General features: G+C 37.8%; 1 protein-coding gene, 1 non-coding gene and 1 pseudogene across 2 annotated transcripts in view; 2 read left to right on the top strand and 1 right to left on the bottom strand.

Moving 5' to 3' along the window:
* LOC143434439 (membrane-associated guanylate kinase, WW and PDZ domain-containing protein 2-like) overlaps positions 1-23,876 on the bottom strand; it is a 386,630-nt gene that overhangs the window by 153,513 nt on the left and 209,241 nt on the right. The gene's annotated exons all lie outside the window — the stretch shown is intronic.
* On the top strand, positions 1,287-1,392 carry LOC117721150 (U6 spliceosomal RNA). The gene has a single exon (XR_004608412.1). It is a non-coding gene; the product is annotated as a U6 spliceosomal RNA (small nuclear RNA).
* Positions 11,454-14,703, top strand: LOC117720484 (lamin-B2-like; annotated as a pseudogene).

Below are 23,876 nucleotides of genomic sequence, written 5' to 3'. Positions count from 1 at the left end.
TTTTTTCCCCATGAGACATGGGAGGAGACAGGCAGGATTCAAACACACACCAAGAGAGACCTGACCACTCTGCAGGCAGACGCCTTAAGGGCTGAGCCACCACCTGTTCACTGGATTACACTGGTTTTTAACATTCTTTCACTGTAGTTGAGCTTACAGTTCAGGAGGCCCTTGTTTTTTCTTTCTTTGGTTGTTGTTTTTGTTTGTTTGTTTGTTTGTTTGTTTTTTGTTTTATCCTTAAACAGAAGTGAAACTTGATCTGATATATGTTGGAGACCCAAAATTCAAAATATCTTAACCCAGATACATAACATGATTCAAAAGTAGAAAATATGGTAATAAACTTAGTAGACTCTTTCAAGAAAGTACAGCCAGGACCAAGAGACAATATTTAACGGCTTGGCAGCTCATGAGCAGGGAATGATCTTGGATTGTTCAGCTGTGCAGATGTTGCTGAATTTGAGTTTGAGCTCAACTTTGATGATCAGTAATTAGAGTAAGTCTTACTGTCTCTCTGCTTTTCTGAGTAGAGAATCTTAGAAATTAATTTAGTGGAGAAATGATGAAATTAAAAGATTATGACATTTCCAGAAGGAGACATTTTCTTTGTGGATTCCAGCAGAGTCCACTGGCTTCTATACAGAGGAATGAGATACCTATTCCCATTTGAGAACAATAAGCCATGAGATAAGATTAGTTTTAAAAGATTTCATTGTAAAAATGATACTTTCTAAGGGAATCAAATAATTGATGAACAAAATTACTCTCCAATAATCCAATTCATTGAGATTTCCAGAAACAAGAATCTTCCTGTGAGAAAATATGAAAATTATGTATGGTGGACATGATAGTGGGAAATTGGGAATAATGTTCAATGGCCAAGACCTCAAAGAGAAATAAGGTTGTTTTTCTGAACAACCTTATTATTATTATTGTTGTTGTTGTTGTTGATATTATTATAATATTATTATTATATATTATATAAATATATTATATAATATTATAATTATTATATATTATTATATTGTATTATTATTATTATTAGCAAGACAGAGTCATGCTAATGAAACCTCCTAAAGTGAACAAGGAGCAGGGAGCACTGCTCATTGCTGGTGAAATTAAAATGATCAGGGCTGAGTTCCCTGTGAGATCTTCTTGCTTAGAAGACACTGTGCATGCATGAGCTCAAAGTATTGAAAGTATGTCATTCTGTAGACAGGCTAGATCAAATCGATACTATTTAATCTCTTTTGGTGGTAGATTTCATGTCTTAGAAATTCTTTGCAGTGCTCACTTCAGCAGCACATATAAGTAGATTGGAATGATGCAGGGAAGGTTAGCACAGCCCTGTACAAGGATAACACGCGAATTTATGAAGTTCCATATACTGTGATCACCAAAGTTCCCAACTCAGATGGAGAACCCCCTGATCAACCACAGGGTACATAGTCCAGAAGATTAGATAGGGAACAGAAACCAAGGAATCAAATACTCACCTAACAAAGTCATACCCAGAAATGGACACATGGACCAATAATGACCTCAAACCAAAATGCCCAGATGCCAGTGAAGAACATAATAGCAGAGGAATATATCACCAACAGAGCCCAGAAATCCTACCATAGAACCTTCTCAGTATTCTGAAACAGTTGAAGCAGCATAACAAGACCTTAAAACCAACTTTGTGAAGCTGATAAAAGTTCTTAAAAAAGAAATGAATATATCCCTTTAAAAAAATCAAAGAAAGGCCAGGCTTGGTAGCACAGGCTTTTAGTTCAATTACTCAGGAGGGAGAAACAGGCTATTCTCTGTGAGTTTAAGGCCAGTCTGCTCTACAGAGAGAGAGTTTGAGCTCTGCAAGGGCTACAAAGAGAAATCCTGTCTCAAACAAACAAAAAAAAACCTAAAACAAGCCAACAACAACAACAAAAAACTCAAAACCAAAGTGCCCCAAACAAACAAAAGAAAAAAAAGCAAAGCAAAACAACAAGAACACCCCCCCAAATCAACAAAAATAACAAAAAACAATTTTAAAAAGCCCCAAAAAAGGAAATGACAAACAAAACACTGGAGGAAATGAATAAAGCTCTCAGAGAAATTTAGAAAAAGAAACAATTGAAGGAAATGACTAAAAATATTCAAGACCTGAAAATAGAAATAGAAACAATAACAAAAATATGAACTAAGGGAATTCTGGAAACAGAAAATCCAGGAATATGAACAGAAACTACAGGTGTGAGCATCACCAACAGAATACAAGAGATGAAAGAGAGAATCTCAGGCACTGAAGAATATGTGATATAAGAAATAGACACACTGGTCAAAGAAAATGTTAAATCTAAAATTTGCTGACAAAATACATCCAGGAAATCTGGGACACTATGAGAAGACCAAGCCTAAGAAGAATAGAAAGGAGAGTGATCTCAGCTCAAAGGCCCAGAAAATATTTACAATAAAATCACAGAAGGAAACTATCCTAACCTAGAGAAGACAGCTAACAAGGTAACAGAATACCAGAGATTGAACCAGAAAAGAAAATCTTTTTTTTATCATGTAATAAATATACAGAACCAAGAAGGAACATTAAAGTTGCTAGGGAAAAAGATGAAGTAACTTATAAAGGTAGACTATTAGAATTACACCCAACTTCTCAGTTGAAACTGTAAGAGTCAGAACAACACACACAGATGTCCTGCAGACTCTAAGAGTCTGGTAGTTTGGGCTGGCATCTGAGTCCACTGACATAGAGAAACAATAAGGATCAATGATTGTCAATTTCTGTTATTTTGTTGTTGTTGTTGATGATGATGATGATGGTGGTGGTGGTAATGGTGGTGATGGTGTGTGTGTGTGTATGTATTTCCTGTCTTTTGATTTTACTGGTGTAAAATTATTTAGTAACCTTTAATGTCAAATGACATAGATTCCAGCCTAAATTACCCGGAAACCTTTCAAATATCATAGATGGAAAAAGAAAGGTATTCCATGATAAAGTCAAATTCATAGAATGCGTATCTACAAATCCATCCCTACAGTAGATACTAGAAGGAAAACTCCAACTTAAGGAAACATACACAGTGAAAACACAGGAAATACATGACCTCACACCAGCCAAAACAAAAGAAGGGAAACACACACTGCCCTTTGACTTCCTGATTGTCTTGGTATACAGGACTTAAGGATGCTGTGCAGGATTCTGTAGTACAACATATGATGGGGAAATGTGGGAAGAAATCAGATCTTAAATATTAAACCATCTTTGCATTTATAAAAAATAAAAGAGAAAACCCATTTAACAATTACTATTAATAGACTTAGTTTTTTAAGATTTAAATTATTAATTAAAATCTCAACATCTGTCATGTTTACCTGTCAGCTATAAGAAATGGATGGCAGTAATGGAAGTCACCTTGGTGAACCTTAGTGAGCATGGAGAGTAATGTGCTGTGAGGTACTGTGGTCCCCAAATGTCAAACTAAGTTGGAAAAACAAAACAAAACAGGTTCCTTGGTTCTTATCTCAAGAGCTGGCTAGGAATGGAGATGTTTGTCATAGTTTAGAAATGCAATTCTGTCTAGTTTAAAGCATCTAGAACACTATTTGATTAGTTTTAGTAAAGTCCAGGATTCTTTCTTTCTTTCTTTTTCTTTCTTTCTTTCTTTCTTTCTTTCTTTCTTTCTTTCTTTCTTTCTTTCTTTCTTTCTTTCTAATCTTTCTGGTAGGTCTTCATTCTCTGCAAAATGGAACTAAAACTTAGCTTTCTATTATTAGTCTGGTAACAAGGTTTCAATTCAGCTTTTCTCTGCTGTGCTTTACTTCCTCTAACCCTTTCTGCTCAAGTGAGAATATTTAATTGGCATTACTGACATCATCTGAGAGCTTATTAAAGCAATGGGATTTCAGGCCCCATTCTACACCTACTTAATCCAAAATCTTCATTTTATACAGGAGCCCCAAGAGATGATATGCATATTACAAGAAACTAGAGTCTCTAGTACAGTGTGTCACATTGACAGCTACCCACTGTCATCAAACTGAAGTCCAACTCTTATAATCTGTCAGTTGTACCTCTAACTGACTGGATATATAGGCTATTATGAATTTTAATTTTACATTATACTTCAATTGGTTATATTTTAACATAAGAAATTATTGATTTAAAATTAATTTAACTTATTGAGTCATTTATTTAGCTCACAGATTTGATTTGTACACAACTATTCTTCCTGATGTATAATAATGTAATTTCTACACAAATAAATTACTCTGTCTTCTCTTATAAATTGTTTTCTGAATACATGTGTATGTGCTATCTTTAGTTCATACTCTGAGATAGTTACTATAGCAGACTTATTAAGCATATTTTTAGATATCTTGATACTCCTGAAGGGATGATTCCTGTATGAAATTTGAATGTTCACAACAAAGAAATGCTTTATAAACATCAGTTGATTGTGTGTGTGTATGCATTATATATATTATATAATACATTATATATACATGTAATACATTATATACATATACTAGTACATATACAATATATATATGTATACACACACACACACACACATATATATATATATATATATATATATATATATATATATATATATATGTATGTACTCTAGAATGGTGACTGTATATAGAAAGAGACAGAAACACCATGCTAGAAGTCCCAGCCCTTAGTGAAGCAATCATTGTATTTATGTAAATACCAATTCATCACAAAAATATGTGATTGTATTTTGAATTTTGTAAGAGGCATGTATAGAAAATACTTGAATTCCACAGGCCAAACCATTCCTTGAGGTGATGATTATATTTTTGCTATGGGACAGAAAATAGAAAGTCTGACCCACGTTTGCAACTCAACAACACAGTGTAACACAGTCAAACTTTTAAGCAATTCTAAAGAGCAAGTCATTTGTAATATTAATTCTAATAGTTACGTGACTCCATGAAGTGATTCAGCAGTTGGTCCTGATGAAGTGGTATTCCATTCTCTGTTGATGTCTCTTCTCTGCCAACACTATATATATATCCTTAGCATCCTTACTGCTTAACAGGAGAAGCAGCCACAAACACCCTTTCAGTAGTGTTCCATTTAATCATGACCACATCCCTGACAATTAGTCCTTACTATCTATCTATTCTGTAAGAAATTAAAATGAATGTGCTATGCATTCCTTGTCCAGAAAATGTGGTATTATATTTACAGTTCTTCCAGACTGTGCCATTTCATTGCATTAACAAAGTCTATCCATCTATGGCCTCCACAAATCTTAAGTATTTTAAAGGTGGACAAAGAGGCAATGTTCTTAGTTTCTAAGCTGTAATGTCTTGTCCTGTCTTTTCTTTTAGAAGGTTGTAAAAATGTGCTATACTTTGTCTCCTGCTGCTAATAGTGTGCCCATCTGTTCTGCAATAAATTAGGTGTTTAGTGTCCCATGCTTACAGACAAACATGCCACCAGATTCCATAATATGGACTGAAACAGAATGACACAAATATTGAACTACATAGTACAGTCATCTCATATTTTATTAAGGCTCTTAATTCAAAGTCTCTGGAACATAAACAAGTTTTAATGGGGACAGCATCAGTGCAACAGAGATAGGATCTCTTTAAGCCCCAGTACTAACATATTCACAAAGTACTGGTGTTTTCTGCAAATGGTAAAGCTCATCACTTTCTATGCAGTTGTTTCAATTAAAAGCGACAGTAAGCAATGGTCTTAAACTACATATTCTATGTTTATATCAAATCTTGACTGTATTGATTAATTTTAATCTTTAATTGTTTTACATTTTTCATTCATTTCCTTTTGTAAGGATTGTTGTGCCCGTGTATTTCCAGATATTAGAGCATTTTGCATAGATGCAATAGAAGCATCTATCTCTGCCCTCATACAGAATAGGAGGGAGAGTTGAAATGCCTCTATGTGCGGGTTTCCTTATAAAACACAACCTATGGCAGGCACTCATGGAGGGATGTGGGTTGACTTCCTATGCATGCATTTCCCAGGAAGGCTTTATATAAATGTTCTGATGAAAGCACCCTGAGTTATTATTTTTGACTTTGTGGTTTGTAATTTTAAATGGGGTGGAGTAATACAACATGGGCATAATATGAGAAGAAGTGTCTCACATGGATATGCATAAGCTCTCTTGTGCTACCCCACTCATGTACAGTGATGTCTTAGGAGTACAAACCTTTGGTGAGCCCAAGGAGAGTAGGAGTTTAGCAGGATACAGTGTAGTGTAGTGGAGTGGAGTGTAGCATATAGTATATTGTATAGGTATAGTGTAGTGTAGTGTATAGTATAATATAGTATAGCATATAAGTAACTTACTATCACTATACCAGAGAAAGTAGAGATATGCATGGTTCAGACAAGTTATATTTTCTATCTGAAACAAATGTGTTTAGAAGAGGAAAGAATAATGACATCCAAAAAAACATGCATGGCTTGGGAACCTTCTCAATGACTTTGTTGGTCACACTACCTCCCTTTAGTAACCAGCCAGTCACTTTTGCTTTTTATAGGAAGAAACAGAAGGGAGTTCAGAGCTGCTTTTCCCTCCGGATTTCTGTCACTGTATCAAAGCAAAGATTAAAACTGTTGGAAGACGAATATGCATATGAAGAGCTGCTGGGAGATGCATGTGCATAAAGCCCCATTGTTCTCATAAGAATAAAAGCCATAGCGGATACATACTCCATTTTCCAAGCTGTAATTGTAGTGGTTCTACATATGTGTCAAATGTTCTTATGTGTGCAATTAAAGCTGACAGCACAAAAAGGAAAGATGAATGGGAAAAATTCATATTTAAAATTATTGTTATTATTGTTTTGTTACTCAGGATGGCATTAAATAACATGTAAAGACAGTCTGCAAAGTCGAGAGATACTAGAACACAGAGCTTGTGTGTCATTCTCTTTGCGGTCCCTCCCCACATCCTGCTTTTTAAAAAACAGGTGACACATTTTTTTTTATGGAGCAAATTATACAGTTGCTCTTGGTTATCTTGTTATGTTAGAGGTCTATCATTTGTGTGTAGACTATATTTTCTAATATACAAATGTCTTATGATTGCATTTCAGTACAATGGAACTGTTTCCTTATTCTGAAGATAAAACTAATTTGATTTCTTTTCCTTCCTTCCCTCTTTCCTTCCTTCCTCTCTCCTTGTCTCCATCTCCTGTCTCTCTGTCTGTCTCTGTCTCTGTCTGTCTGTCTCTGTCTCTGTCCCTCTCTCTGTCTGTCTGTCTCTGTCTATCTGTCTCTGTCTGTCTGTCTGTCTCTCTCTCTCTCTCTCTCTCTCTCTGTTTGTTCCCTGTAAGCTTCACGGGGAAGAATTGGGAAGACGACTCTGACAAGCCATCAGAAATGAGCTTTACTCTTTAATTGATCAAGTGAAAATGTATTTTTTTTTCTTTTAGGACCAAGTGGTCTGCTTAGCACACTCATCTTGGTAAAGGTCATTTCTTAAGTGGTATTCTGATGGTTGGAAAGTTAAGTGACCTCCCACAAGTGAGTCATTTGTTCTTTCCTGGATGACAACATAGGCTTCAAATGGATCTATCACATATTCATTGCAGAAGAAATAAAAGAAAAACACTGCCTTTAAAAAGTACTAAATTGTTTTCTGGGGCATTTTGGTTTTACTATTTCATTCAGCAATTATAAGAAACACCAAAATGCTATTCGATCTTCCCATGCTGCTAAAGGCTGAGCAACAGAGGCATAGTCACAGCCTGGCATTCTACCATGGACCCCTACCCATCTTTCACCAAGTTGTGAGAATAAATCATGTTATATAGTGATTATTTTCAAAAACATCGATAAGTGTAACAGCTGTTTTAGCTTGGTGAGAGTGGTGTGTTTCAATGCACATGCAGGATACTGAAAAGACGAAGAGCTAATTCCAATGAGAATAGACTGCATCTATATTATGATTAAGTCTGACCAAGAACTTCTGGTGTCTGAAATTTCTCTTCTACCCCAGTGGCTGCAGCCGTCCACCACATTCTACCATGCTAAAAGGTGGTCTGCAGTGCACTTAATATTTTATAATAAAGGAAAACTGTATAATTGAAATGAGAAATCTAGACTCGGGCATTTCGATGTTTGAATAAGATATGCTAGGAAGTAGAATGTATAAAGACAAAATATTTCTCTTAAATTTTCAGTTTGAGGAAAAAGAATATCCCTGTACCCTTGGTGACTATTTACTGTGGTGATGGTTTTGAGGATTAATGGAAACAATTGAATTATTTTAAATGGGATAATGATGAGAAATGCCATTCTGAACTCAGTTCATGCCACAAACCAAGATGAAGGTGTTAAAAGTATTTTAAGCAAATATGTCAAAAGTGCATTCAAGAGAACCTTTTGACATTAACATTAATTAAATCAAATACTAAAAGGCCATTGAACCTATAACCTCTTTTGTCCCTTTTTAATAATTTTATGATTCAATTATTACTTTCCCTGAAAATATAATATTAGCAACTAGCAATCAGTTTTACTATCATTGTCTTAGTAGACAAAGGGGAAGTTGTGGTCACCTAGGAATCAAAAAAAATGCAGCCAGGAAAATGTGAAATAGTTGTCTTTGTTTTACTATGGGCTGGTTCACTCAGAGTGATTGTCATTCAATCAAAACATATGAATTATGTTAACATATTATAATAAATTGACTTTGAAAACAACTAACAATGTGAGCAGATGTTCTTCATCAATGTGCTGGTTATGCAGTTAAGCAGGTGTCCCCAGCTTATGGGGCGCAGTGCAAGTTATGTTCACGAATGGAAACAGCACTGCAAATACCTTTATGTCTGTGAAGTGCCTTCCACCCACTGGGGTTTGAATGAGACAGTTAACTGCTGCGACACACAACACAGAGCACACTGAAGCATTTCCGCAGCTATTTGGCCATATTATGAGAAAGCTTTAAAATGTATGTGATACAAAGCTATAAGACTGTATAGTGAACACACGATGCTTGCGTGAATGTTTTAATTAATTAAAGCAATCAATTTATTTTCTTGTTTATTATAAAAGATTAAAGTGCTTCATTCAGCAAAACAAAGTCCAGTAAAAATATCCTACTTTCTCTGTTTCTTTCTCTTCCAAGCCCAGAAATGGAGGGTCTGTTTGTCCTTTCATTAAACAGCTAGTGATCATACTCACATGTAAAGTGCTGTAGCTCAGTGTTCCAGGTATTCAATTCTGCTTCCTACCTGGACATTTCTCCTGTTAAATGCTTTCTTCAAAGAGCATATTAAATAAGTAAATCATTCCTCCTCGGTGAGAACCAATATGCTACCAAGAAGTTGTTTCAAGATTAAAAAGTTGTATACAGTATTTACACATAAGAAATAAAATGAAACGGAAGTTAAAAAAAATTGTCCTTTTCCTTTAATAATATTAAACAGTATAACACACACACAAGGTTTTAACAGAGATATGAAATGATTTCATACCCTTCCAGGGTTCTAATTATTTCAAATTATTTTAACTTACAACATATGCCTTATATTTGTCAATAATATTTAAATTCTCCCCCTTGTCATTTTGGCCATCATACTGTTGTTATTTGTGTCCTTTTGATTCTGTCTGGCATCTGCTTAGCACACTATGTCACTTATACTGAAGGAAATTGTTAAAAATATTGACTATTCTTCAACACAAAGCCATACACCATCATCGCCATGTTTGTTTCACAGTTGCTGCCTGTTATTTTTCATCTGCAGCGATTCTATAACCCAATCCTTACTTTTCTATAATTAAATTATAAATTGCATGTTCCAAACTTTGCTTCTTTTTTAAATTCCAAAAGTCTTACGTCAGACAATCATTTCTTCTTTTTCTAGCAGCTTTTTCTCCCTCCTCCAGATCCAGCAGGCACCCACCATTCATGAGGCCAGCTTCCCCACTATCTCTGGAGACTCTCTCTCATTGCTTGCCTGGAAAGTGACTTTTGACTGACTCACCAATTAAGTGAGTGTGGTATTAATGTCAGGTCTGACTACTCCTGAAATAAGAAATCAGTGTAACGGGACTGTAAAGAATGTAAGCTGAGGAAAGTAGGCTAAAGTAATTTCTCAGAAAAGACAGATGCTTAATCACTCAGTTACCAGCAAGTGTAGAATAACATGTTCTGCTCAGAAAAATAAAAAAAATAAAAAAAATAAAAAAAACCATGATCAGCCCTTGCACCAACCCTACTCTCCTGCTCTGCAATGCAAGTGTGTGAGTCAAGTTAACTGCATTGGTCTCTTGGAGACAGCATGGCACGGATATGGATATAGTCTTCTTCACCTTATGTAAAGTTAATCCTGATATTTGAATTACAATTTCACAATGAGATCAGTCAGGCTCCACACACTGCGAGACCAGAGTATCTCAGTCTGAGTCAACTTCACAGCTCTAAATGCACAGAGGCTCAAGGTCAACATCCCAAGGGCTAGGTGGTGCTGTCTTCCAGTGTCCTCCCTGGGAAAGAAGAGGCAAAAGGGACAAATTTGCTCCTTTGGGGTCTTTTAAAGGGCTCTCTTCCCATTTGCAAGGGTCATGTTAATTATACTTTGTATTGCTGAGAAAAATGGTTGACAGAGACTACTCGAATGCAGAAATACATGTTTAGTCTCATGGTTTCAGCTCATCATGGTGTGGACAATATGATAGAGCACAGAAACATACCTTAGAGGCCAGAAAGCAGAGACAAACAGTACTTCACTCAGTCAGATCCCTCCTCCTTCTCCCTCATTTCCATCAGGTCCTCATGCTATGAGAACGGACCAAGTATATTCAGATCTTCGGGTAAAATTGGTAATCAGGGTTAACCACTGCAAGGGCTCTACCATTAAGACTTAGTCATGTGACTTAGTCCCTGTTCCACTGAGGCTAATGTGCTGACATCAATTTTGGAGGTATATAAGCATCCAAACCATAGAAAGAGTAAGGTGATGAGTGACATGGTAGTGAGACTCTGTCACTTGCACACAACTTCTCTATCCTGTCCCATTTGATAGACTAGAGCATACTGCCAGTTACTCTAGAAACGTTTATGTAGGAAAGGGTGTGATTATAAAGCATATACTTTTTAATAATCACATTTATTTCCATTATATTGATCATTATCTGGCCATCTTGGCAGTATGACAAGGGCCTACATCACGATGACGCCACTGATGAAATGCGTGAAGGAAAGACACATGGCCTACTAAATTTCAGGAACTTTACTGGGAAATAGGAGGTGAAGAGGTGGTTGGAGGTCTTATTATGTCTATAATACAAACTCTTAAAATTTCAGATTAATAAATGATTAAGTATTCAAAAATAAAACGCTATTAAGAAAATTTAAGAGGCGGCAGCACCATCTTCCACGACAAGATTGAGTGAGCACACCGCACCCAGGCAGTCGAGGGGATCCTCAGCCAGCTGAGGGGATCCTCGAACCCCTGTCACTCAGCTGCAGGAGGAGGAGAAGTTGCGTGAGCTTGACCACCGCCTGGCACACTACATCAACAGCGTCAGCACGTGGAGCTGGAGAATCATAGGCTGCTGCTCCGGCTCTCCGAGAAGGGGGAGATGACCAGGCACAGGTGAGTGGCATCACACCCACCGGGTACTGGATGAGACAGCCTGCGAACCTGCCTGGCTGCAGATTGAACCTGGAAAGGTGCAGACCGAGGTAGAAGAGACCAGGAAGAGTGCCAAGAAGCGGGAAGGCGAGCTCATGGTGACCCAAGGCAGAGTGAGGGACCTGGAATCTCTGTTCCACCATAGTGATGCTGAGTTGGGCTCAGCCCTTGGTGACAAGCATGGTCTGGAGACAGAGGTGGCAGAGCTTCCAGCGCATCTGGTCAAGGCAGAGGATGGTCACGCCATGGCCAAGAAGCAGCTGGAGAAGGAGATGCTGATGAGTGTGAACCTGGAGAACTGCTGCCAGAGCCTGCAGGAGGAGCTGACTTTCAGCAAGAGTGTGTTTGAGGAAGGGATGCGAAAACCCTATGGAGGCATGAGTAGTGCTTGGTGGAGGTGGGCAGCAGTCGGCAACAGGAATATGACTTCAAGATGGCTTAGGCCCTGGAGGACCTGCACAGCCAGTAGGATGAGCAAGTGTGTCTGTACCGGCTGGAGCTGGAGCCGAATTACCAGGACAAGCTGGACAACACCAGTTGAGCTCTGTCCAGAATAACAAGGTAGCCAGTGCAGCCTGTGAGAAGCTCAAGGAGGCTCGCATGCTCATGGAGTCCCTCAGCTATCAGCTCCCAGGCCTCCAAAAGCAGGCCAGTGCTGTAGAGGATCACATCTGTGAGCTTGAGGAGACCTTGTCTGGGGAGCATGACACGTTCCATAGATGCTGGACAGTAAGGAGCAGGAGATGACAGAGGTACACGAGGCCATGCGGCAGCAGCTAGGGGTGTACCAGGAGCTGTTGGATATTAAGCTGGCCCTGAACATGGAGATAAATTCCTACTGCAAGCTACTGGAGGGGTGAGGAGGAGAGGCTGAAGATGTTCCTCAGCCCTTCATCACAAGTCACCATCTCTTGGACTACCTCAAGCAGTAGCAGCAGCAGCAGCAGCAGGGGGTTGGCATGTCTGTGGGGCAGGGCTGGAGCAAGCTCCCATGGCTGGAGACTGAAGACCACACCCCAGGTTCACACAGCAGTGCCTCCAGCGTGAGCAGCGGCTCCCACCTGGGCTAGTAGGCCATGGCCATGGATGTTGTGAACATCTAAGAGGTGGAACTGGAGGGCAGGTTCATGCACCTTAAGAACTCTTAAGATATTTGGGAGAGCAACAACGGTGCTGGTTCGACTGGAGGTCAGCATGTAGAAGAATGCAAATAGATTCTTACCTCCTTGTACAAAGCTCAAGTTCAAGTGCATAAAGGACCTTCACATAAAATCAGATACATTGAAACTAATAGAAGAGAAGGGGGGAAGAACCTTGAATACTTAGGCACAAGGGAAATTTTCCTGAACAGAACACCAATGGCTTACGCTCTAAGATCAAGAATTGACAAATGGGACCTCATAAAATTACAAAGCTTCTGTAAGGCAGAGGACACTGTCAATAAGACAAAACAATAGATCGAGAAAAGATCTTTTGGGCTAACATCCGCTTATCAGTGAGTAAATAAATACCATGTGTGTTCTTTTGTGATTGGCTTAACTCATTCAGGATGATAATTTCTAGTTCCATCCATTTACCTAAGAATTTCTCAAATTCATTATTTTTAATAGCTGAGTAATACTCCATTGTGTAAATGTATCACATTTTTTGTATCCATTCCTCTGTTGAGGGACATCTGGGTTCTTTCCAGCTTCTGGCTATTATAAATAAGGTTGCTATGAACATAGTGAAGCATATGTCCTTGTTATATGTTGGAGCATCTTCTGAGTAGATGCCCAGAAGTGGTATTGCTGGATCCTCAGGTCCAATTTTCTGAGGAACCACCAGACTGATTTCCAGAGTGGTTGTACCAGCTTGCATTCCCACCAACAATGGAGGAGTTTACTCACTGGTAAGCGGATGCTAGCCCAAAAGCTTGGAATAGTGAAGACTCAACTCACAGACCACATGAAGCTCATGAAGAAGGAAGAACAAGTGGGGATGCCTCAGTCTTACTTAGAAGGAGTAACAAAAATACTCAAGGGAGCAAATATGGAAACAAAACGTGGGACAGAAACTGAAGGAGGGGCCATCTGGAGACCATTCCACTTGGGTATCCATTCCATGTACAGTTACCTAAGCTAGACACTGATGTGGATGGCTGGAAGTACAGGCTGACAAGAACATGATATAGCTGTCTCCTTAGAGGTCTGCCAGAGCCTGACATATTCAGAGGCAGATGCTCACAGCTAACCATTGAACTGATCATGGGGTTCCCAATGGAGGAGCTAGAGAGAAGACTGAAGGAGCTGTAAGGGTTTGTGGCCCCATGAGGAAAGCAACAATACCAACCAACCAGAGCTCCCAGGGTCTAAACCACCAGCCTGGGAGAACATAGGGATGGATCCATGGCTCCAGCTGTTTATGTAGGGGAGGATGGCCTTGTATGGTCTAGGAGAAAGAGGAGATCCTTGGTCCTGTGAAGGCTGGATGCCCCAGTGTGTGGGGGAATTTGAGGGTGGGTAGGTGGGAGTGGGTGGATTGGTGGGGGCATATCCTCATAGAAGCAGAAGGAGGGGGGATAGGATAGGGGATTCCCTGGGTGAGAGGGAAATGGGGAAAGGGGATCATATCTGAATTGTAAATAAAATATCCAATAAAAGAAAAAAAAAAAAAAAAAAGAACTCTTCAGACAAGGACCAGTCTTTGGGGACTGGAGGATCAAGAGATAGGTTCTGGAGAGTGAGGATATCACCTACAAGTTCACATCCAAGTATATCCTGTGGGATGGCCAGACAGTCATGATATGGGCTGCTGGTGTAAGGGCTACCCACAGTCCCCCATTAACCCTTGTGTGAAAGAGCCAGAGCAGCTGGGGATTCGGGGAGAGCTTCCACACTTTCCTGGGCAATGCAGATGGTGAGGAGGTGGCCTGGCAAGCTGTGAAGCAGTTATTTGTCCAGGGGCACAAGAATTGGGGAAGAATAGGAAGAGGCAGAATTCGGTGAACAAGACTTTTTTCACCAGCAGGGTGACCCAAGGATGGCCACAAGGGGCTGTGGACTGTTGTGAAACCTGCCCCATGGTCATCATGTTCCCCAGAGCCCCTGAAATTAATCTTTTATGGTATGCTCTCACTAGTCCTTGTTATTTTCTAGGTGAGTATTCAGCAACCGTTAGAATGTAGGTGGGCTCTGCTGGGTTTTTGAGATGGGGGAATGCCCTCCCATAGGCCTCACCTGGTCCCATGCTGTCATGATGATATGGAAGCCTGGGCTGGAAGCCTGCAGCCTGAGGGGTTTGGGCCTGGATCTGGGGCAGGAGAATGGCTGCTAGCTCTGTGTGGACCTTGTATGAAACTGTGGTAATTCAGTAATTTTTTTTGAAGCTTTTCAAATAAGATCAGATGCAGAATCTAAGTTTGGATTTAAGTCAAATCAAATTCAGAAAGAGGGCTGTGGGGCTCACTAGCCTGTCAGCATGTGGTGGCTCTTAGGACACAGGGCAGACCCTTCTCTCCTGGAGTTGATGGCACTGGCAGAAAACCTGAACCCAGGGATGCTCTAGCTTTGTGCTCTGGGTCTGAAGGGTTTTAACCGTCCCCGGCTTCAGGGTATTCATAGCCTTCTCTGGGCCCAGATTCTAAAATATTCTAGTCCGTTCTAAAGCCGAGGAGCAAGGGAGGGAGCTCACACATGGGACGACTCCTCCCATCCTAAGACTAAGAGGACAGACAGATCGTAGGCGTTATACCTTCAGGAGCAAAGGCTGTGGGTTCCCAGCCAGTGACTGCTCACAGGAGTATGGCAAGACTAGCCATGCTCCTGGCCTCATGTGTATGTACACTGCGTGGCCTCTCCGTGACCCACCCTGATGGCGAAGCCTGGAAATTTGCTTCCCTTTCTACATGCTCCAAGCGTACGGTGAAGACACATAAAACAGAGAGAAATTGGATGTTTTCTTAGTCATATGGCTGATACATGGTTGACTTGAGAGTCACATCTAAAGATCAGTCCATGCTTATGAGACCCACACAAAAGACCTCATTTCTGCCATAAAATTAATTACACGAAATGAAATGTTTTAAAAAAATTTTGTATTTAAATTACATGTATGCAGGACAAAGGTGTAGTCTGCTATGGTTTAGAAGGCGAAGTTTCCACAAACAAAATGTGTTTTGGAAGATTTTTCATGGATTTGGGCAAATAAATAGATAGCCAGCCAGAAGCAGATATATTTAGAACTATAACTAGGGAAGGATCAGGAACACATTCAAAGATTCTGGACCTAATCCCAGATTTGCTGGGAGTCAGGAAGTCCCTTTTTTTTCCAGGGTATATGTGTTGTTTTCAGGAAACTTTCCAGCCTGGTAACCTAGTTTTCTACAAATTGGAAGGAAAACAATGATTCTGAGAGTACAGAATCACAGCTCTTATGACTTGATATTCTTAATCCAGCCCAGAGAGCAGCCTCTCCTGTGTACCTTTATCAGATGCAAGAATGCTAAGCACACTTGAGTGATGCCCTGAAGCAGCAGGAGCATCCTTGGTCCAGAGTCAGATTATTGGGTTCTAACTTTTCACTGAGTTAAAAACTGCCTAAGCTTTTATACTAAAAGATTTTCAGGGCCAATTTCACTTCTAAAATGTTAAGAATGGATAGGGAGATGGTTACTAAACAGGATGTTTTAAAAACTTGGGCCAGGCCAAATTCCCTTGTATACTTTTGTTGCTTTTCAGCGATTCAAAATGTTTTCATATGTATTGGTGTATCATGTCATATAATCAGCCTTGTGAGAAGTATTGTTTACATTGAACAGAAGACAGATCAAACCTGGATACAGTAACATGAAGCATTAAAAATTCAACAGTCACATAGAAGACTAAAATTTCAGGCCCTGACTTGGCTTCTCTATCCTTAGGACAGCTACTTAAGCTGCTTTATTACACTTTTCTTGAGATAGTGTACAGTGTTCACCCTTAGTGTCAACAATGGGAAACCTAGATGAACTATGAGGAGTATAATCTTTAAGGCCACCTATATCGCCATTTCCCTAAGACAAATACACCCTTGTTACAGATCTCAAATTGCTACAAGGACACACTTTTGTGAGAAGAGCGCTCTAAAAATTCTCAAGACAGTTCAAAGTCCCTTTGTGGTTATGTAGCCTGAGCAAGAGTTGGTTTTGTCAGGGGAAGGAGATGAAGGGTCATATAACAGGTTATGCTTAAAACTCCTTGAGGAGAGCTTTGGGAGAGGTCCTAGGGCAAGCAGAGATAGCAAGGGAAAAACGTGTCAATAATAGAAAAAAATGAGGAGACAGTAAAGAGTAAGAGCTAAGGATAACACTTGGCTTCCTCCTGAACTGACTCAGCAAGTTTTCTTCTCCTCCTGAAATATACCACGTGGCCATCTCAGTCTTGGAAATTTGTGAGAATTTTATGTACAAGTATGAAGCACAGATGTTATGACATTCAGTGTTACAGACAATAACGTTTTTCTGCCTGAACATTAGGGGTGTGCCTTAACCCTACTGTTCCAATTTTGTGCCTCCTCTACTTCCTCCTCTTCTTTATACATTTATTTCATGAATTATCTAAGTGTTTTGTTTCTTCCCCCCACAAAAGTTGATGTAAATTTGAGCAGGAAATCACAGAAAGACAGCACATAGCCATAAAATTTGGCAGACTTCCAGCTAACACTGAGCCATAAGATGCAGTGTGCAGATGAACGTTTCAAACCATAATTTCACAAATCTGTTTGCCCACAGAAATTTTCTCATAAAGGCTGATATACTATGTAACGCTTTTGAAAAAAAATGTTTTAATAACATCTACCTATGAACCAGGACACATTTAAAGTGTGTATACATAGCTGACATGTAATGGGTCAAACTATGCTTGAGTTGATTAAAAACAAATTTTAGTTCCTATGGAATTCAATTCTTAAGTTATCTGGATTTTATTTTTTGTTTCAGTTAATAAATTCCTCTGAAGCACTCTGTCCTTTTTTTTAAAAAACTAATTCTCAAAATTGAGTAAATAATAATGAGATTTTTTTAACTTAGCATATTCTTGTCAATGTCAGGATTAGGAGCAATTAATTAAATTTACATTGACCAACATTCTACTAATGGAAGCATTGCAAAAATGGGAAAAAAAGAAGCAAGATAGTGCTCCAAAGGCATTTATTTCTCTCATGCCTTAGATGATTATAAAAAAATTAAGTAGGTGGGCAATTAGTAGAAAGCGCTGGAAACAATTTCTATGAATCTAAAAATGATACACTGTGCTATTTTCACCTCTCAGAAGCCTGGATGGTTAAAGATTAGTTTTCTATTAATGCAATTAAATTGTGTCTAGTCTTCTAAGCTGGATGTAGTTAGGTTATATACAATTATACTTTGAAATTGCCTTTAATATAAAACCAAGAGCTAAGACCTGAGATCATATATATATATATATATATATATATATATATATATATACAGGCAACATTATATGGAGTGAACATGTCTGTATATGTATGTATATATATGCATATATGCATAAGTATATGTGCATGTATATATGTATATATATGTATATATGTGTGTACATGTATATACATGTGTGAATTAGACATATATATGCATGTATATATGTGTATTGGATATATATATATATATATATATATATATATATATATATGGTCTACATATGTATCCTAAATATGTAAATATATACACACAGTATATATATGTAAACAAATATGTGTATATATGTGTAATAACAATTAAAGAAAAAGAGGCCATAAATTTGATAGAGATAAGGTGGGGTCTGAAGGAGGAAAGGAGAGAAGGGAAATTGTATCATAATAATTTAAATAGTAACAAGTATTATTAAAAATACTCTAAAGACACTAGACTTGGAAGCTTAGGATATGAAGTCTTGAGTTCATTTTTCTGGCTTTTATCCAATTATCTGTATAACTGGCTATGTGTGCAATTTCTCCCCATGGCTTTGACACTCATTCATTATTATGTAGTCTCACTAAGAGGTTTAAAATGCAGTCATTAGTATGGATGAATAGAGGATCCATATATTAATATACTATTAAAGAAACACACTGTTACTTGTTATATTTCATACAATTCTTAATGAAAATAAAATATAAAAAATGAACAAATGAAAAAGGAAACATATAAGAATACATAAATATTTGTTGGACATGCTTAGAAAGTTAATCATTCATACAAAATTAGGTTTATGTATGAAAAAATTATTTTCATCCTCCAGTTTTAGCAGTTAAGCAGGAATATTTATTGTTTATTTACAATATGACTTTACCCAGGGTCATACTTTCAGAAACAATAAACTAGTTAATGCCAGTAGGTGTTCTCAGCTGTCAACACTCTTAGGAAACTTAACTTTTTTTATCTCCGCATATGGAAATTATCAACAATTATTTCTTTTATCTTCAGTGGTACAAGTCTGTTGTTTATCTCTTGGATATTAATCACCCATTACTACATTGCTTTTCTATCTATATTTCTTAGATAATCATCCTATTAGAAACTTCATGGTCTTTTACCTACATTACATACCCTCTAGTAGTATGCTACTGGACTTAGCAATAAAGTCAAACTACTTCTCACAAGGTTCATTTCATCTAGCTTATCCTTTCACAAACATTTTAAAGTCTTTCCTCATCTATCGTTCAAAATGTCAACAAATGATGAAGTTTTGTGATAACTCATTGTTATTCCTTCCCCTATAGCATGATAACATGGATGAACACCCATTGTCCAATGATAACTCTTATCTGAAAAAATTATAGAGCATGATTTGTAAAATATTTATGCAATCTCCTTGCTCATTTCTTATACCAAGGGAAGAAAAATAAATTGCATTAAGGTATTAAGGTATAAGATATTTATAAAACCTATAATTAGTATTATATTTGTGCATATATATGCATATATATATATGCACATATATGTAAAGCTACATGTGCACCTGTAAACATGTGTTTTGTAACCAGAGGTGAAATTCAGCTGTCTTCTTTAATCATTATTTTATGTGTTGAGACAGTGTCTCACAATACCTATACCTCGTCAATTTAGCAAGTCTGGGTGTCAAGCAGAATCAAAGGATTGATTTTTCTCTGTCTTCTCACTTTTGGGGTTATAGGTGTGCACCACAATGCCCAGGGTTTTATCTGTTTGCTGGGGATCTATTCTCAAACTTCCTGACTGCATGTCAGGCTGTTTACTAACTGAGCTGTCTCTCCAGTTTCTTGTAACCAGCACTTTAAATTAACATTATTAATATGTTAAATCCTATAAAATATTTCAGAGAAAAGTGTGTGAATACAACATTACTGAAATGTAATTTTAATTATGAATAGCTGTCAGTATTTCTGCAAATATAATGAAACAATACATTTACTAAACTTTGAACTCGTTTCCTATTTAGAACTTAGCTCTACTGTGGGCACTGAAGGCTCTAGCATGCTCTGTATCTCAACAATTTTGGGCTTCTCCCATAATATCCAACCTGAGAGAAATAAACACGTAGATCTGTCCTGTGTGCACCGCTTCCCACTTATTCAGATACTCTAGTCCAGGATACTGAACCACAAACTCAGCTGGATTATAGAAACATGACTCAACATAAATCATATTTATAAGGAAGTATATCATACATTTCATTATGTTGGTTTTTGCTGTACAAAATATCTTCATTTACAGTTTTGTGCTTTTAAGGGACCATCAGATTCCTGGCTTTGTAGACTTTACTAGATTCCTCCTTGTCTTTCACAATCTGTAGCAGAGCCTCCTGAAAGCCTCTGTGTTTGCTGAGGTGAGCCCTGCATTATTTTTGTGTATTAAATGAGTCACAAAATGTATAACTTCACTTTCTTGATGTAGAGGAAAACCTGAACCATTTAAATACCAGGTAACTACTCCCCATCCTCTTAATCTCAATATCATTTCATCAGTTTATCCTATTTTGATTCAAGATTTGGTTGAGTACATGCTGATGTGTTTATAAAAAGATAAAGAGATAAAGAGAGTATGTTCTGTGGGTATGTGAAGCCGTATGGGGGGAGGGGATGTCTCAGTGGGCCGACCATGACCACATGGAGAGAGGGGGAAAAGAAGGAGGGGTAAGGGGACAGAGAGAAGCTAGAGGCAAGAGATCAAGAGATCAAGAGAGAAAGGAGGGGGCAAGCAGCCCCTTTTATAGTGGACCAGGCCTACCTGGCTGTTGACAGGTAACTGTAGAAAGAAGCATACCTGGCTGTTGCCATGTAACTGTGGAGGTGGAGTTTAGACAGTTAGACAGAGTACTAACATTCCCCTGTTTTGGTTTGATTTAAAAAGTAAAATTAAAAAGGGGTGATGGCAAAGCCGAAATGGGGTTGTTGTGATATCTGGCTACTTCCTGCTGGCATTGGGGGCAACGTGTCTTTAGGGAAAATCTAGAAGAATGGGTCTGGGGGATGTTTGTCAGATCTTAGGAGAGTTGGCTGTTTCTTGCTGTCCAGGGTCTATGGAGCCATCTGAGGTCAGGTCAGAAGGAACAGGTCCAGTAGAAGCAGCTGCATGTGTGACAGGAGATGGCGCATTTGGAGGTTGCTTCTCTGGAGCTGTTTTAGATGTGCCTGGACTTGACAAGATGTAGGGAATAAGATTAAGTACAGAAAGAAAATTTTTTCTAAGATGTTTTTCTACACCATAGAATATCTATTCTTTCCTTTTCCATACATGCCTAAAATTGTTTAATTTAATGTCATCACGTGGTAGCAGATTTTATGGAATAGGTGAAGTTATGCCAGACATACATTGACAGATACAAGAGGTTTTCTATAAATCTTGACATCTGTGAAGATGGTAACATCTGGACATTCTAAGGTAACTAGGATCTTTAACCCAGTTCCAATTTATCGTTATCCCCACTTAAGGTCTATTTTCCCTAGGTAATGTTTAAGCCCTGATTAACATACTCATAAACTCACTCAAACACACACACACACACACACACACACACACACACACACACACTTTGACTCTCCTTATGACTGGTTTACATCCATATAAATCCCTTGTACTCAAAATGTCTAACTTGCAATAGAGCTTTGCATAACTTTGCACATTAAATACTAGTTGCTTATCCTTGAGCTGTCACACGAATGAACAGGTGCTGCATCTCTACAATGGCTCATGATCACAACAGAGTATAACACTACACTGCTAGTCCAAAACAAGATGAAATTTCAACATGTCAAAGTACTGAATATCTATTGCTTCAACTATAAATCAAAGCATTATAAGTCAGGAGTCCCAATTTACGTATGAGCATGCTGCTGTAATGGGAAAAGATTGAAAGATGCCTCAGGTTAAGGCCTAGGTGATTAATTACAGCTTAATTAGTTCACCTACATGTTAGTAATGTGATATTTAATTTCTTAAAATTCTTCAGTAGTGACGGTACCCAGGGCTCCGTATATGCTAGGCAAGCAGTCTGCTGTAGATGATTATTTCTGGCCAAATACAACTGACTTTCATGGGATTCTGTCTGATGAAACAGAGAATATAGTTCTGTATGGAAATGCTCGGGCTATGAAAGAGGCCACTGCAGATAATGTGATTCCTGGCTGCATTTTACTCTACTGCCTGTTCCACCCTATCCTCTTGTGCTCTACCGTTCCTCATGGTTTTTATTTTTTGAGATGTGCTTCTTGGTTTCAATAGATTATATTGAAAATAGCATTACATATTCTTTTTCTCTTATGTTGAAATATAAAATGTATCAATTTCCCCTCAACCATTTCTATCTGACAGGTAGACACTATCTTTCACTACTTCCGCTGTTGAAATCCTATGTGTCTGTAGATATGACCTGGTTTTAGCTGGAAGCCATTTATTATCTAAAGAAGTAATTGGAAGAATGGCTACAATAGCAGTCTCCGTGATGGGATAAAACCAGGAAGAAACTCAAAGAATAGATGTGTTAGTTTCCTATAAGAGGTTATTTGCTGACTTATTTATGGAGCATTTTTAAATGAAAGGAGAAAAGCAGAGGAAAGAGAAAGGCAGTGGATGTGATGTGGAAGTCTTACTATCACCTATTTGTCTGTCTGCCTATCTAACTACCTGTTATCTATCTATCTATCTATCTATCTATCTATCTATCTATCTATCATCTATCTATCTCTGTCTTGCTATCTACCTACCTGTCATCACTCTCTACCTATCTGTCATCTGTCTGTTTATCTCTCTCTATCTATCATCTGTCATCTCTCTATTTTCTTCTAGCTTTTTCTCATTTACATAATACTGATATTTCTCTAAGGCTTGTATAAAATTTAAACAATTTTTATTCTCTTATCCCACATAAAATATTTTATTTTCTAGATGATTTGTACAGTCGGAATGTTTGCTTTTGTATTTGAATAGATGATTTTGAAAAGTAGCAGATTTTATGATAGTATTCATAGAATAATAGTGGAACTATTATTCACTTTTAGTAATAAAGAAATGATCCAGGTTGGAGGTAATAAATATATTCTTTTGATCATGTTGTTTCTGACCTGGCCATTGGTTTCTTGGCTGTTTTTATACATTTAGAACAAATGTAATATTGATACATGGAAAAAATCTCAGAGCGCAAACATTCATATAATGCAAAGCAAAAGTAATTTCTTATTTCTATTTCAAAGTTTTATTATTTTTCCCAATAGTAATCACACACATACACACACACGTTTGCATGTATATGTACATATATGCATACATACATATGTATTTAAACTTTTCTGGAAAATAATTTGATTAACTTTAGGAAAGCATTTCTCCTGCTCTGACAAGACTATCCGAGAAAATAAAAAGGAAGATGAAAGTCACATGCTACTACAAAGTGATAAGAAAAAAATGGGGATTTAAACTGAATTTTACAAGGACATCAAATTTTGTATGCAAAACCACACAATTAAAACTAGCATTGCAGTTCAATCTCTTAAAGCCCAAGAATAGTGTAGATGTTTTATGAAGAAAGTTAATACACTTTAAATACATTCTCTGGGAAGAAAGCTATAAAAGACATGGTGGTAATAAGTTATTTCAAATTGTGTTTTACTATTCTTTCAATAATTTCATTTCTGGTTCAATACTTTCTCACTTTATTATGTGGCACAAATAACTTTTGATGGGCAGCTCCATCTCCATTTTAAATGGTTTTACTTCGTTGGCATCGTACCTA

Source organism: Arvicanthis niloticus, chromosome 15 (assembly GCF_011762505.2).
Source record: "Arvicanthis niloticus isolate mArvNil1 chromosome 15, mArvNil1.pat.X, whole genome shotgun sequence".
In the NCBI taxonomy this organism is placed as follows: Eukaryota; Metazoa; Chordata; class Mammalia; order Rodentia; family Muridae; genus Arvicanthis; species Arvicanthis niloticus.
The sequence above is the reverse complement of the archived record's forward strand: the minus strand, read 5'-3'. Positions and strand labels throughout refer to the sequence as shown.